General features: G+C 49.8%; 1 long non-coding RNA gene across 1 annotated transcript; it reads right to left on the reverse strand.

Annotated features, from left to right (window-relative positions):
- Nucleotides 1–10,100: 10,100 nt before the first annotated feature.
- On the reverse strand, nt 10,101–13,102 carry LOC123379574. The gene is made up of 3 exons (XR_006584201.1): nt 12,762–13,102; nt 12,309–12,470; nt 10,101–10,456 (listed from the first exon to the last, which is right to left on the reverse strand). It is a non-coding gene; the product is annotated as an uncharacterized LOC123379574 (long non-coding RNA).
- Between the last annotated feature and the right edge of the window lie 46 nt (nt 13,103–13,148).

A 13,148-nucleotide genomic window follows, 5' to 3' on the forward strand; every position in this document is an offset into this window, starting at 1 on the left:
AAATTCCTTGTAGGAACAGTTTCAGGCTGAGAGTGGTATTATCTTCCTTCAGAAAGTAAGTCCAGAGAGGGATCACTTTAGCCTCTGCCCAGCACCGGAGGGACTTGGAGTCTGGGACCTCCTTGATACAATTACAAGGATTGTACTGGTACAGAGCTGAGGAGCATTCTTTGTGAAGGTCTATCTACTCCCCATTCATCCTTACTTGCTCCTACAGTTTAGCCTCTCAGGGTCCTAACTCAAAACCAAGAGAGTTCACAAGGAACCCTCCTTGATGGTCCTTCACTCTAAATCCTGTCCCACTTGTGCCACAAATGTGTGGAAGTACTACTGAGCCTCTCAGCTGCCCGCTCTCACCCCAAACGTAAGGCTCACCTCCCTGAGCCTTTGCACTCCCAAGGGTCTTGGCCCACTTGGTAATTCTTCGCCAACCTGTGAGCACTCCACTGCCTTTATGTTAGTTATCTATTGCTGAATAACAAATACTACAACCATTCATTATCTTACACAGTTTCTGAGAGTCAGGATTCAGGAGTGGTTTCGCTGGCTCAGAGTTTCTCACAAGGTTGCAGTAAAGCTGTCAGCTGGAACTGCATTCATCTGAAAGCCTGAATGGGGCTGGAGGACCCACTTCCAAGATGGTGCACTCATACCTGGCAAGATAGTGCTGCTTGTTGGCAGAAGCCCTCAGCTTCTTCACCTTGTTGACATGTCCATATGGATGCTTGAGTGTCCTCATGATGTGACAGTTGGCTTCTCCCAGAGTGAGTAATCCAGGAGAGAGAGAGCAAGGGTGGAAACCATGATCTCTTTAATGATCCAGCCCCTCCCTCTCATTTTCACCTTGTTCTATTCATCAGAAATGAGTCATGAGGTCCAATCCACACGCAAGGGAATGGGAATTGGGCTCTACCTCTTGAAAAGGAGTATTGACAGGCACGTGGGTGGCTCAGTTGGTTAAGCATCTGACTACGCTCAGGTCATGATCTCATAGTTCATGAATTCCAGCCCCCTTCAGGCGAGTTTGAGCCCCACATCAGGCTCCACGCTGACAGTGAGGGATTGTGTCTCTCCCTCTCTCTCTCCCTCTTTCTCTGCCCCTTGTGGGATTTTCTCTCTCTCCTTCTCTCTCCTTCTCTCTCTGCCTCTTGTTCACTCATGCTCTCTCTCTCTCTCTCTCTCATAAATAAATAAGTAAATAAAGTATTGATGAATAAATGGACACATTCAAAACCTGTCAAAGCTGTTAAATAGGATTTTTAAATGATTTTGTTCTGGTTTCCTAGTTGTCCTTGGGAATATGGTTAATTAAATTACCCAGTTCAGGGTGCCTTTGTGGCTCAGTTGGTTGAGCATCCGACTCTTGATTTTGGCTCAGATCATGATGTCAGGGTCATGGGATTGAGCCCCATGTCAGTGTGGAGCCTGCTTAAGATTCTCTCTCTCTCCCTCTGTCCCCCTCCCTAGCTTGCACACTCTCTGTCTCTGTCTCTCTCTCTCTCTAAAAAAAGAGTCATTATTTAAAAAAAATTTAAAATAAAATGAAATTACCCAGTTTATCATAACCTGAAGTACAAGTCTATAAATGTGTTTTTTATTCTAGAAATATGGATTATTTGTCTAATTTTTACTCATTCTTGCATGCCAGTAAATATTCTACTGTCTTCAGGCTTTCATTCAGTAATAAAAGAATATTCAAGGCTGTGATTATTATTGTTGTTTTTTTCTTTCTTCTTCCTCCAGAAAAGGAAGATTCATGTTTAAGATAGTTAAAAGAGGGGCACTTGGGTGGCTCAGTCAGTTGAGCATCCGACTTCAGCTCAGGTCATGATCTCACAGTCTGTGAGTTTGAGCCCCACATCAGGCTCTGTGCTGACAGCTCAGAGCCTGGAGCCTGCTTTGGATTTGTGTCTCCCTCTCTGCCCCTCCCCTGCTTGTGGTCTGTCTCTCTCTGTCTCAAAAATAAATAAAAGTATTTAAAAAAAATTTTTAAATGATAGTTAAAAGAAACCTTAAGAACATCCAAAATGTTCTCATCTCTGTTTGTTTCTAATATTTTACTATAAATCTTAAATTTTCAAATAGGAAAGCACTGCATTTATCCTACTTAACAAGAATGGAAATGAGCCAATAAACAGCCCAGTGGAAACTAAAATATTTATGGGCAGCAGTAATTAGATAAGTAGAGGACAATGATAAACCAGTGATTCTTCTAAGATACAGAGTGTTCTGTAAAGAATGCTCAGTATGGTCACATGGTCATATGGCTCATCTAGCTTAGGCTGAAGTCCCAGCTGCCCTCATGTTTCTAACAGTCCAGATACGTGTAGGTATGGCAGGAGGCCCACTGAACAAGTCCTGATATCCCAAAGCTACAGCTTGACTCAAAAGTTTATAGAACTCATATCATTAATTAAGTTTATTGATTGTTACAGTTGTAATTGTACTATTTCAATATTTTAACCACTGATACAGCCATTGGCCTTGATACTCTTGTCTAATCTTGGCTCGGAGAAGGCAAGATTATTCATTACATATTGCTGGTGATAGCAAAAGTCTGGCAACAACCCAAGTGCTCCTTAACCAGGAAGGAACTGGCTAAATAAGTAAATGATGATATGTCCCCACTATGGAATACTACACAGCTGGGGAAAAAAGGAACAAGGAAGCTCTCGATGGATTGATTAAGCTGCAGAACACATTGTTAAGTACAAAAGGTAAGATGTGAAACCCTGCACGCCCTCCTTTGAGTAAAAAGGGGGTGTGAATGAGTAAGAATGCATATCCATGTTTGGTTATATTTAGTCACATGAAAAGAGTAAGAAACTAATCAAATTGAATACTTATCATTCCACATATGGTTTCTTGGGTGTTGTGACTATATTACTTAGCCAAAATATTAAATAGAATAGAAATGTGTCGGGGTACCTGGGTGGCTCAGTCGGTTAAGCATTCAACTCTTGATCTCATCTCAGGGCTTGATCTCAGGGTAGTGAGTTCAGGCCCCAGGTTGGGCTCCATGCTGGGCATGAAGGCTACTTTAAAACAAAAAGGAAAAAAAAATGTATTGAATTCTTGAATGCTCAGTAGAACCCTCAGGAATTTATTTTCCCTAATCCCAATCTCAGTTTCCCCAAGTGGCCTGGAGGACTGCTGAGGACCTGCCCCCCATGGGCTCCCTGGCTTTCCATACAGACTCCTGGACCCTGGTCCACCACTCCCGCTCCAGCTCTGACAGCCGGATCTGCCTCATCTCAGGTGCCTCCCTCCTCTTCCTCAGTCCCAATGCTGCTGGCTGGAGCCACCGAGCCAGAGGGCCCGTTCTGCACCTGGCCCCTGCAGCGGGATGGGGGGAAGCAGGGTCGAGCCGAGGGGCCACCCAAGCTCTACTCTACCCAGAGGTCTGCGCTCACGGCTCAGCCTGTGCCCCTATGGGATCTTGGAAGTGTGGCGGGACCTTGGAGCGCCTCCCCTCCAAACAGATGTGACTGCCTGGCACTGGTGACAGAAGCCTCCTTCCCTACTGTAGATACCTGACTTCCGCCCAGTGGCTACTGCGGGCCACATCCTTTGCTATTTTCTCTCTTTCATCCTCATAACAGTCCAATTTGGAGATAAGGAAGCTGAGACCTAAAAAGGGCTTGGGGCTGCAGCAGAGGTGGGGGACGGGGAAGCAAAGACAGCTGAAATAACCTTTCAGGGAACTCACCTGGGAGGCAGGACCTCTGGGTATGAGCAGAGGGACGCCGGGAGCTGGGTGGTCACAATACGGGGAGTAGAAGGGCACAGGGTGATTGGGGCTGCACAGGAGGCTGGGATCTCTGAGGGCTTGTCTGAGGGTCTCGGACAGCTGTCCTAGATGGGGCAGGCACAGGTCTGGCATTGAGGCGGGGGCCGACACGGTACTGGAGGCCTGGAGGGTGGGTGGGGAGGAATCTAGGAGAGAGATGGTGAGGCCTGGTCTGGGGGTGACAGGGAGCGAGAGGGGCAAGAATCAGCAAGTCCTGGTGACTGATTGCACGAGGAAGTGGAGCAGGAGGGAGAAGATAATGATTACATGTATTGGGCACATCCTGGGTATGCAGCTCAGTAGCGAGTGTTTCATACTTGCTGTTACAACATCCTGTTAATCGTTACAACATCCTGATGATGTAGGTGCTATTATTATCCCCGTTTAACAGCTGGGCACCGGGGCTAGGAGAGGTGGGCTCCTGGGCAGAGGTCACAAAGCCAGTTTTTCCCCTGGGTGCCAGGCTGCTGGTGTCCACCAGGGGGCAGAGATAAGCCAGGAATCCAGCCAACAGGCTCCCTGCTTTGCCGAACTTCCCTTTGCCTTTCTTTGTGGTCAGGGACCTTGGGGATCAAAGGACCCGACCCCTATTTCTCACTCGACAGTAGGCTAAACGGAGGCCGTGGAAGGATAGGGACCGACCCCGGAGGCAGACGTGATCAGGAGCAGAAGTGGCAACAGAGCCCAAGACTCCAGCCTCCCAGCAGCTCTGAGCCCTGCCCTAGACTCAGGTGACCCTCAGCACCTGGGGGGAGACATGCTGGGCATGGATTCTGGACTCCGACCCCAGCTGCGAACCCCACACGTGCCGTGGCCCCACACCGCCCACGCTGCCCTGCTCACAGAGAGGACGCAGCTGCCGCTTCCTGAGCAAGACCCATCACCACTAAGTCATTCCTAAGGTCCCTGTAAAATGGGGAGAGCGCCTCCCTCCCAGGGCTGTTGGGAGGATTCACGCCAAGCACTCAGCACAGAGGAAGTTCTCCAGGAGTGGTGGCTCTGTTACTGTTGTTGCTCTTTTATTATTAATAGCAAGTTGCCGGGCAACCGGGGGAAGCAGGTGTCTCTGAAGCCTGTTCTCCAAAAGAGGAAGTGAGGCTGAGAGAGTCCCACGGCCCATGAGTGGTGAAGCTGGGGATCCTGGGCCTCCAGGCCTGGCGCCCACACTTGCCTCAGGGGGGGCCTCTTCCTTTGGACTATTCTTTTACTTAGTCATCTGACTATTTGTGTAGTATGCACTCTGAGCCTGGTCCTGTAGTGGGCCCGGGGTGCCATGCCCTGGGCTCCCCGGGTCTGGGCACTGAGTGTGGGCCCTGGGGACAGAAAGCCAGGCTCAGAGTGCATCCAGAATCGTACACTGGGGGTCAGACCATGAGCTGGACAGCATTCAGGGCTATACCCACGGCTCCCTCATCCGGGGACTACTCCCAGGCTAGAGGCTGTGCCTGGGAGGACAGCTCCTGCCGATGGCTGTTGAGAGCTGCTTCTAGGAAACCCCTTCTGGTCCTTGCCCTGTTGTCTGAAGTTGGTCTGTGCCAGTGAAGAGAAGCCACCTCTGGAATGACCTCCTGTTGTCCAGCCCAAGGAAGATCCAGGCCAGGGGATAGGATTTAGCCCGGGAATCAGGGACCCAGGGTCATGGTTTGGGGATTATCCTAAAAGGCACTGCCCCTGCGTATGACAGCACAGGTTGGGTCTACACCAGCTCATAGCGTTGCCAGGCAAGTGGGGCTGAAGTCCAGCTCCAATTAGCACTGCTGGGGGCCCTGGAGGAGGGTGGTGTCCACCTACAGGAAACAAACTCTTTTTCTGAAACATCATAGAGCACCATATGGGCCGGCAGTGGCCCTGATGACAGCAATCACGAAAGGCTAGGCTTCGGGGGAGGTTTAAAGCTGGCCTGGGGCTGGGAGTTAGGCCTGGGGCTCCGGGGCCTGTCCCTCTTTGAACAAAAGAGCTGAAGTGAGGTGGTCTCTTGTCCAGAGCCACACCCCTCTGGTCTTGCCCACGAGAATCGGGGAAGGAAGAAGACAGAGCTGGTCATAGGCTGGCCACCCCTTTGAGAGGCTGGCCCTCTCGACTCTGAGGGGCTTCTAGTGCTTTGCTCAAGAGGTGTCAACAGAGCTGGGGAGGAGGGCGCCCGGCTGGTTCCGTCGGTAGAGCATGGGACTCTCGATCTCAGGGTTGTGAGTCTGAGCCCTAAGTCGGGTGTAGAGTTTACCTAAGAAAAAAAAGAGGTGTTGATCTTGGTTTTGGCTCAGGTCATGATCTTGCAGAGCGTGGGCTCGAACCCCACATAGGGCTCCTCGCTGATAGCGCAGAGCCTTCTTGGGATTCTCTTTCTCCTTCTCTCCCTTTGCCCCTCCCCCCACTCATGCTCTGTCTCCCTCTCACACTCTCTCTCAAAATAAATAAATAAACATTAAAAAAAAAAAAAGAAGAAGTATCCAGGGAGAACAATACCACTACCCTCTGGGGTCTCCGTTTTCACTTTTCATTCTCCCAGACCTCTCCCAGGTCCAGACTTATCCCCCCAGATGCCCGCTGTCGATTATGCCCAAATTCCCTCTCAGGGCCATTGGTTCACCAGACACACATCTGCCGATCCGCACCTGGCAAGCCATTGCTGAGACTGACCTCTGGCTGGCGGCGGGGGAAGGTGGGGGGTGGGGGGTGATTCCAGGCCCTAGTGCTGGGAAGTCACCTGCCCTGGACACCAAGGGGGAAGGCGGCAGGAAGGAGAAGTTCAGGCAGCCCAGCAGAGCCCCTGGGTGGATATCAGACTGGAACCTTCTGGGACGCCCACTTCCCAACGCCGGGGCAGCCAGGGTTGGGCACTGAGGCCTCTCCACAGCCACCTGAGGCCGTGTAAGGACCTGACCTGGCCTGGCCTGGCCCGGAGGTCAGATTCCTCGCTGAGGAGCTGCAGGCGCAAGGAGAGGCGGCCAGTCGCGGCGGGAGGACTCCTTTGTTCCAGGCATTTTCTCAACGGTGGGGCTGGGCTGCCTGCCAGGTGCCAGGGCGCGGCTCTGGCCTCCCGCCCCGCCGGTAGATTTGCCGCCAAGCCCTGTACCTGGCTCAGAGGCTCCTTCCCGCGCTTCCTCTGCCAGGCCCGGCAAGTGAGAGGCCTCGCGGCCCACCCAGCCTCGCTGCAGGAGAAGGGACTGGCCCAGGCCTCCTCGTGTGCTTGGAATTTAGAACTACGTTCTTCCGGGACAACAGGTTCAAAACATAAAGATACAAACTTTCGCTCAACAGAATAAGACAAAACTGCACGGCTGCACATAGGCCCTGTCTGGGTTTGAATCCCAGAGCCCCGTCACTCACTAGCTCTGTGAACTAAGTTGCTGAACCTCTCTGTGCCTGTTTCTTCATCTGAAAACTAAGGACGATGGTTGTACCTACCTCATAGGAATGTTATGAGGATTTAACAAGCGATTACACGTTAGGCTCTCAGAATAGAGTCCGGGCCATTGTAAGCACTGTTCACGTATGTGCTGTGATCGCGGCAGTGACATCGATGAGCATAATGTTAGTCAAGGCTCTTGGCTGCACAGAACAGAAACCACTCAGGCAAGCTTAAGCAAGAAAAGAGTTGAATGCGAGTCTTCAGAGGCATCACCTGGAACCAAACGGTAGGGGGCAACCAGGCCTCAACGGCAATGAAAACCAACGATCTTAAAAGTCATTGAGCAGCCAGAAGCTTCTCTTGCCTCTCTTAGCCTCACCATGACCCACTTCTCCGAACACATGGCCAAACATGGCTAGGAGTCAGTCTCCAGGTCAGGTGATCAGCAGCAAGGGACTGGCATCTCTGATCCCATTGCTCTCTTTGGGTCATGTACCAAGAGTCCATCAGCTATGGCTGAGGGCAATGTCAGGGACCCAGTCCTATGGGCATTCCAGTGCCCAGAGACAGCAGCATGGGCCAGACAGAACATCTGTCTACTCCAAAGGCGCTCTGGAGTGGGGGTGAGAGTCACAACACGTGTGCACCAGGCCTGCCGTTGCCTCAGAAAATCATCTACATCTCTGTACCTTTTCTCTCTTCTGTTCACCGAGTGCTTCACAGGTGAAGCACTGCATCACAGCACTGCATCACAGTGATACAGATACAGGCCTGCATCACAGCACTGAGGATGTGTTATGATTATTTGTTTATGAATCTGTCTCTTTTTACTAGATTATGATTTTCATTCATTCTTTCGGTGTAATAGATATCTACCAAGCACCAGCCACGTGTTAGGGACACAGAGACAAATCCAACAATGTTTGCTGCCCTCCCAGAGGCTCGTCTATGCCCCAGAGACCTATAGTCCCACAAAACAGGTCAGCCTCATTGTCCAGTTCCTCCCAAGTTCAGGTTCTGGGGACTTTCTTTCCCACACTATTGATACCCAGTGTCAAGATCCTACCCTTCAGGGCGCCCGGCTGGCTCAGTGGGTAGACTTTGCAACTCTAGATCTTGCAGTTGTGAGTTTGAGGCTCACGTTGGACCTAGAGCTTACTAAAGAGAGAGAGAGAGAGAGAGAGAGAGAGAGAGAGAGAGAGATTCTGCTTTTCATTGTATGAAGCTTGCAAGGTTCCTGAGCTCTTATGAAAAGCAGGTGTCCCCAAGAAATGGCTCGTTTGGAACGTGGCACGGGTGGGCACCATTTCTGCTGGGTGATTCAGGGGCAACAGCAGGCAGCTGACACAGAAAGGACCTCACCAGCAAGTGAGGAGCAGAACAGTGACTGTGGCCCCTCAGCACAGGTGATGGCTGTGCTGACGCGGGGGGGCCATGGATGGACACCATGCTGGCTTGGCTGCCACAACGCCACCCAGCTCTGCTGTTGGGCAGTCTGTTGATGCTGACTCTGCTCGTCTTTGGTCTCCAAGTTCAACTCCTGTCTCCGCTCCCTCCGTGGGCAACCCTTAACCAGCCTTCCCATGAGCTGGATGGGCCAGACACCCCTCTTCACTCTTTTAGTCCACTGCCAAGGCATGCATTTTATACCTGCTTCCTTTAGGACCACCTCTATGGGCTTCTCAAACTCGTTTCTCTCCATCAAGCCCAATGCTCGGCTTTCACAACTATTCATGTGCGGGGCACCTGGGTGGCTCAGTCAGTGAAGCATAGGGCTCTTGATTTCAGCTCAGGTCATGATCTCACGGTTCGTGAGTTTGAGACCCTCACTGGGCTCTTGAGAGCAAGGAGCCTGCTTGGGATCTTGTCTCCCTCTCTCTCTCTCTGCCCCTCCTCCACTCATTCTCTCTCTCTCTCAAAAATAAATAAATAAATATTTTTAAAAAATACATAAAAAAACTACTCGTGTGGGTATCCACATTGAAGCCTACTTTGGAAGTTGAAAAATGAAACATAGTCTTTTCCTTTCTCCTTGCATTCATGTTATAAGGACTAATCCTTTTTTTTTTATGTTTATTTATTTACTTTTGAAAGGGAGGGAAGCAGAGAGAGAGGGAGACAAAGAACCCCAAGCAGGCTCTGCACTGTCAGCGCAGAGCCCGATGTGGGGCTCGAACTCACGCACCATGAGATCATGACCTGAGCTGAAATCGAGTCAGCTGCTTAACTGACTGAGCCACCAGGTGCCCCTATAAGGACTAATACTTAAGACGATGTGAATGCCTCTGCCTGACTAGGGGGAGGGTCACATACAAGGGAGTGTGGAAAAGAAAAACACAAATATTAGTATTTCAGGATGTTTCCTTCTACACACATCATGAAATGATTGTAAATATGTGATAGGGCCTCTTGTTCAGGTCACAGAGTTCCCAGAATCCCAGCATGAGGTGGGAGGAGACAGCAGGGAGGCCTGTGCACAGGAGGTGATACTGAGGTGAACCTTGAAGAGATGGGGAAGAAGTTCCAGGGAAACAGTATTGTGGGGAGAGTGTTCCACACAGCATCGATAGGACTGAGAACATAGAACGGTGGAGGACTCGCTTTGTGCCAAGCACTGTTCTAATAAGTACTTTATTTATCTATTTTTAAACATTTTGTCTTTAACCAATCTCTACACCCAACATGGGGCTCGAACTCATGACCCCCAGATCAAGAGTCGCATGCTCTACTGACTGAACCAGTCAGGTGCTCTCTAGTAAGTACTTTAAGTACTTTAATTAATTTAATCAATGCGATCATCACAACAATCTTTGAGAGCCAAAGTTTTTTTGTTTTTTTTTTTTATGTTTTTATTTAATGTTTCATTTTTGAGAGAGAAGGGAGGAGGAGGGGCGGAGAGAGGGGGACAGAGGATCCAGGGTCTGTGCTGACAGTAGACAGCCTGATGCGGGGCTCCAACTCACGAACCATGAGATCATGACCTGAGCTGAAGTCGGACGCTTAACTGATTGAGTCCCCCAGGTGCCCCTTTGAGGGCCAAAGTTTCAAAAAAGATAAAACTGAGGCACGGAACGGTTAAGTTACTGGCCCAAGAATCCATATTTGGCAACGGGTAGGGCTGGGATTCAAGGCTGAGAAGTATGACTTCAGAAGGTCGACAACTCACATCGTTCTGTCTTGAGAAATTCACAGTTGCTTTGTCATGGCTCGTGGGAGATTTGGCTGAAAGTGTGGGCAGAAGAAAGACCACAGAAGACCTTGTATCCATCTCAGGAGCTGAGACTTTATCCTGAGAGTAACAGGGGAGTCTGTAGAAACTTTTAACCAGGAAGGGACAAAGAAGATGCAATTAGAAGCATAATGGATTGGAAGGGGACAGGACCAGAGGCAGAGAACCCACTGCCCCCAATCTGGGTCATGCACCAAGAGCAAATCAACTCAGAGGTCATTTTAACAGCCCCCTTGGCTGAGAGACAAAGTGATCTGAAGAGTGGCAATTAGAACAGTTGGGTCCCAGGAATGTTGGGTGCTTAGGATGGTGTGTAAGACATCCACACGCTAATGACTGGAGTCTGTGAATGTCACCTTATTTGGACGATCTTGGGTTATCTGGGCGGGCCCTATGTAGATCACAAGGGTCCTTTTTAGAGGAGGGTAGATCAAGGTCACAGGAGGAAAGCAAGGTGAGAGGAAAGCGTTGTGCACCGAAATGGTGCAGCTATGCACCGAGGAATGAGATCGGCCTCTGGAGGCTGAGACGGGACAGATTTTCCCTTAGAACTTCCAGAAGGAACCAGCCCTGCTGACATCTTGATTTTAGCCTCACAAAACTCAGGGTGCCCGGGTGGTTCAGTCTACATTAAGCGTTTGACTCTTGGTTTCGGTCAGGTCATGATCTCAGGGTTTTGAGTTTGAGCCCTGCGTTGGGTTCTGCCCTGACGGCACAGAGCCTGCTTGGGATTTTCTCTTTCCCTCCCCCTCTTTCCCCCTCCCTCTCAAATAAATAAACTTTAAAGAAAAAAACTCATTTCAAACTTCCGACCTCCACAATTGTCAGATGGTAAATGTGTGTTGTTTTAAGCCACTAAATGTGTAGTTATTTATCATATCAGCAGTAGGAAATAAATACAGATAATAAAACCTGGTGACCAGGTGATTACTGTGGGGTGTCCCAATCGGATGGGGAGGCCACCAAATGTGGGGCACCCTGATCGGGTGGAGGCCAGGGCCTACGTGCTTTAAGAATTCACCCAAGGCAAGGGGGCCTTGGGTAGCGCAGTCAGTTAAGCGTCTGACTTCAGCTCAGGTCATGATCTCAGGGCTCGTGAGTTCGAGCCCTGCATAGGGCCGTGTGCCGACAGCTCTGAGCCCAGAGCTTGCTTCGGATTCTGTGTCTCCCTCTCTCTCTGCCCCTCCTCTGCTTGTGCTTTCTCTCTGTCTTGAAAATAAATAAACATTAAAAAAAAAAAAAAAAAAGAATTCACCCAAGGCAGAACAAAAGAGATCAAAGTTTAGAATACACCACAAGGAGGCAGCGGGCAGGACAGCAAAGGAGAGACGGTCTACAATGAGGTGGTGTTGAAGGGCCACAGTTATAGGGCCAAGTGAAGCACTATGGGATTTTTCTCTTTTTCCAGTAATCTTAGGAACTGTGCCTGGTTATAACCGGTTAGTTAGGGCCTATGGCTATTTCTAGTCGGATCACTTAATGAGACTCTTTGCATTCAGCCTGGTGGCTGTGGGCCCTTTTGCCTGGCTCTACAGTTTGAAAAGAAGGAAAGGGAAGGGTCACAGAAAGGGTGGAGGATGTTGGCCAGGATCTTGGCTTGGGGAATGGGGCTGGTGGCGAGACCGTTACAATCAGCACCGAGAACAGAGAGGGAAGGGCAGTTTGGGGAGTGGCGGGAGAAGGAAGAAGGAAGAAGCCTAGTTCAGCCTCGCACGTGCTGAGTTTTAAAGTGCCCATGGGACACCCTGGTGCGATGTGCAGGGGGAAGGCCCAGAGCCTCAGACAGAGCGGAGAGCCATCTGTGTGCACACGCTCTGGTCTGAGACGTGGGCTTATTTTCCCAGTTCATCGTCTGTGTGGGGGGGGGGGGATGAAAGTCCTTCCTGCTCCTGTCCTCACATCCTCCTCACACCCCAATTTGGACTGGGTGGCAGACTTACTCCAGATAGGAAAAGCCAAATCGACTCTTCCAGGGAGTGCCTGACGTGCCCTGAGTTGCTTCTGGGTGAGTTCTGTTGGCTCCTGATGGGCCTCCGACCCCCGTCCCACTGTCCATTTGAAGATGCAGTGTAGTGTCTCAGCCAGTTTCACTCGAGGTACACCTGTGGACAGCACCAATGCGTTTCTGACAGTGACAGAAATATCTCAGTGGCGTTTCCCATGGGTCAAACTAAACATGCAAACCCTGAGCACAAAGTACACGGGGTAGAAATCACATATCCATTAAAAAAAAAAAAAAAAAGCCTGTTCATCCTGCAGAACAGGCATGAGCTAAGGCCTCTGAGCAGGTGAGATCATTCAGGGAGGGCTTGTGGCCTGAGAGAGGAGGGCCAGGGGCACCAACTTCCAGAGAATGGACTGGAGAAGGGCAGGGGGAACCCTGACGTACTTACCTTATATGCCCCCAGAGCGGCAACTCAGAGGACGCTTGATGAATGGGTTACTTTGGATTTTATCCTCTACAGGCTATACAAAAGGAAAGAAAGAACGTGGGAAAATGTGTATACCAAAACAAACAGCCAGATACATGTTTAGTATCTGAATAACTGAGTTAAGTGGAAAACTAGAGTCCAGTCAGAAGCATATATTGTAAACAATGTATGAAGTTATCTCAGGAAAATGTTACCTTAGGAAATATCTTAGGAAATATCTCAGGAAAGTGGATCTTACCAGTGAATAAAATAAAAGCAAATTCAGTTACCTTAAGATAACGTTATAGGCCCAAAACACTAGAAAAAACAGAAGCAGGCAAAAAAAAAAAAAAAAAAAAAGCCCTGAGC

Source organism: Felis catus, chromosome C1, assembly GCF_018350175.1.
Source record: "Felis catus isolate Fca126 chromosome C1, F.catus_Fca126_mat1.0, whole genome shotgun sequence".
Lineage (NCBI taxonomy): Eukaryota > Metazoa > Chordata > Mammalia > Carnivora > Felidae > Felis > Felis catus.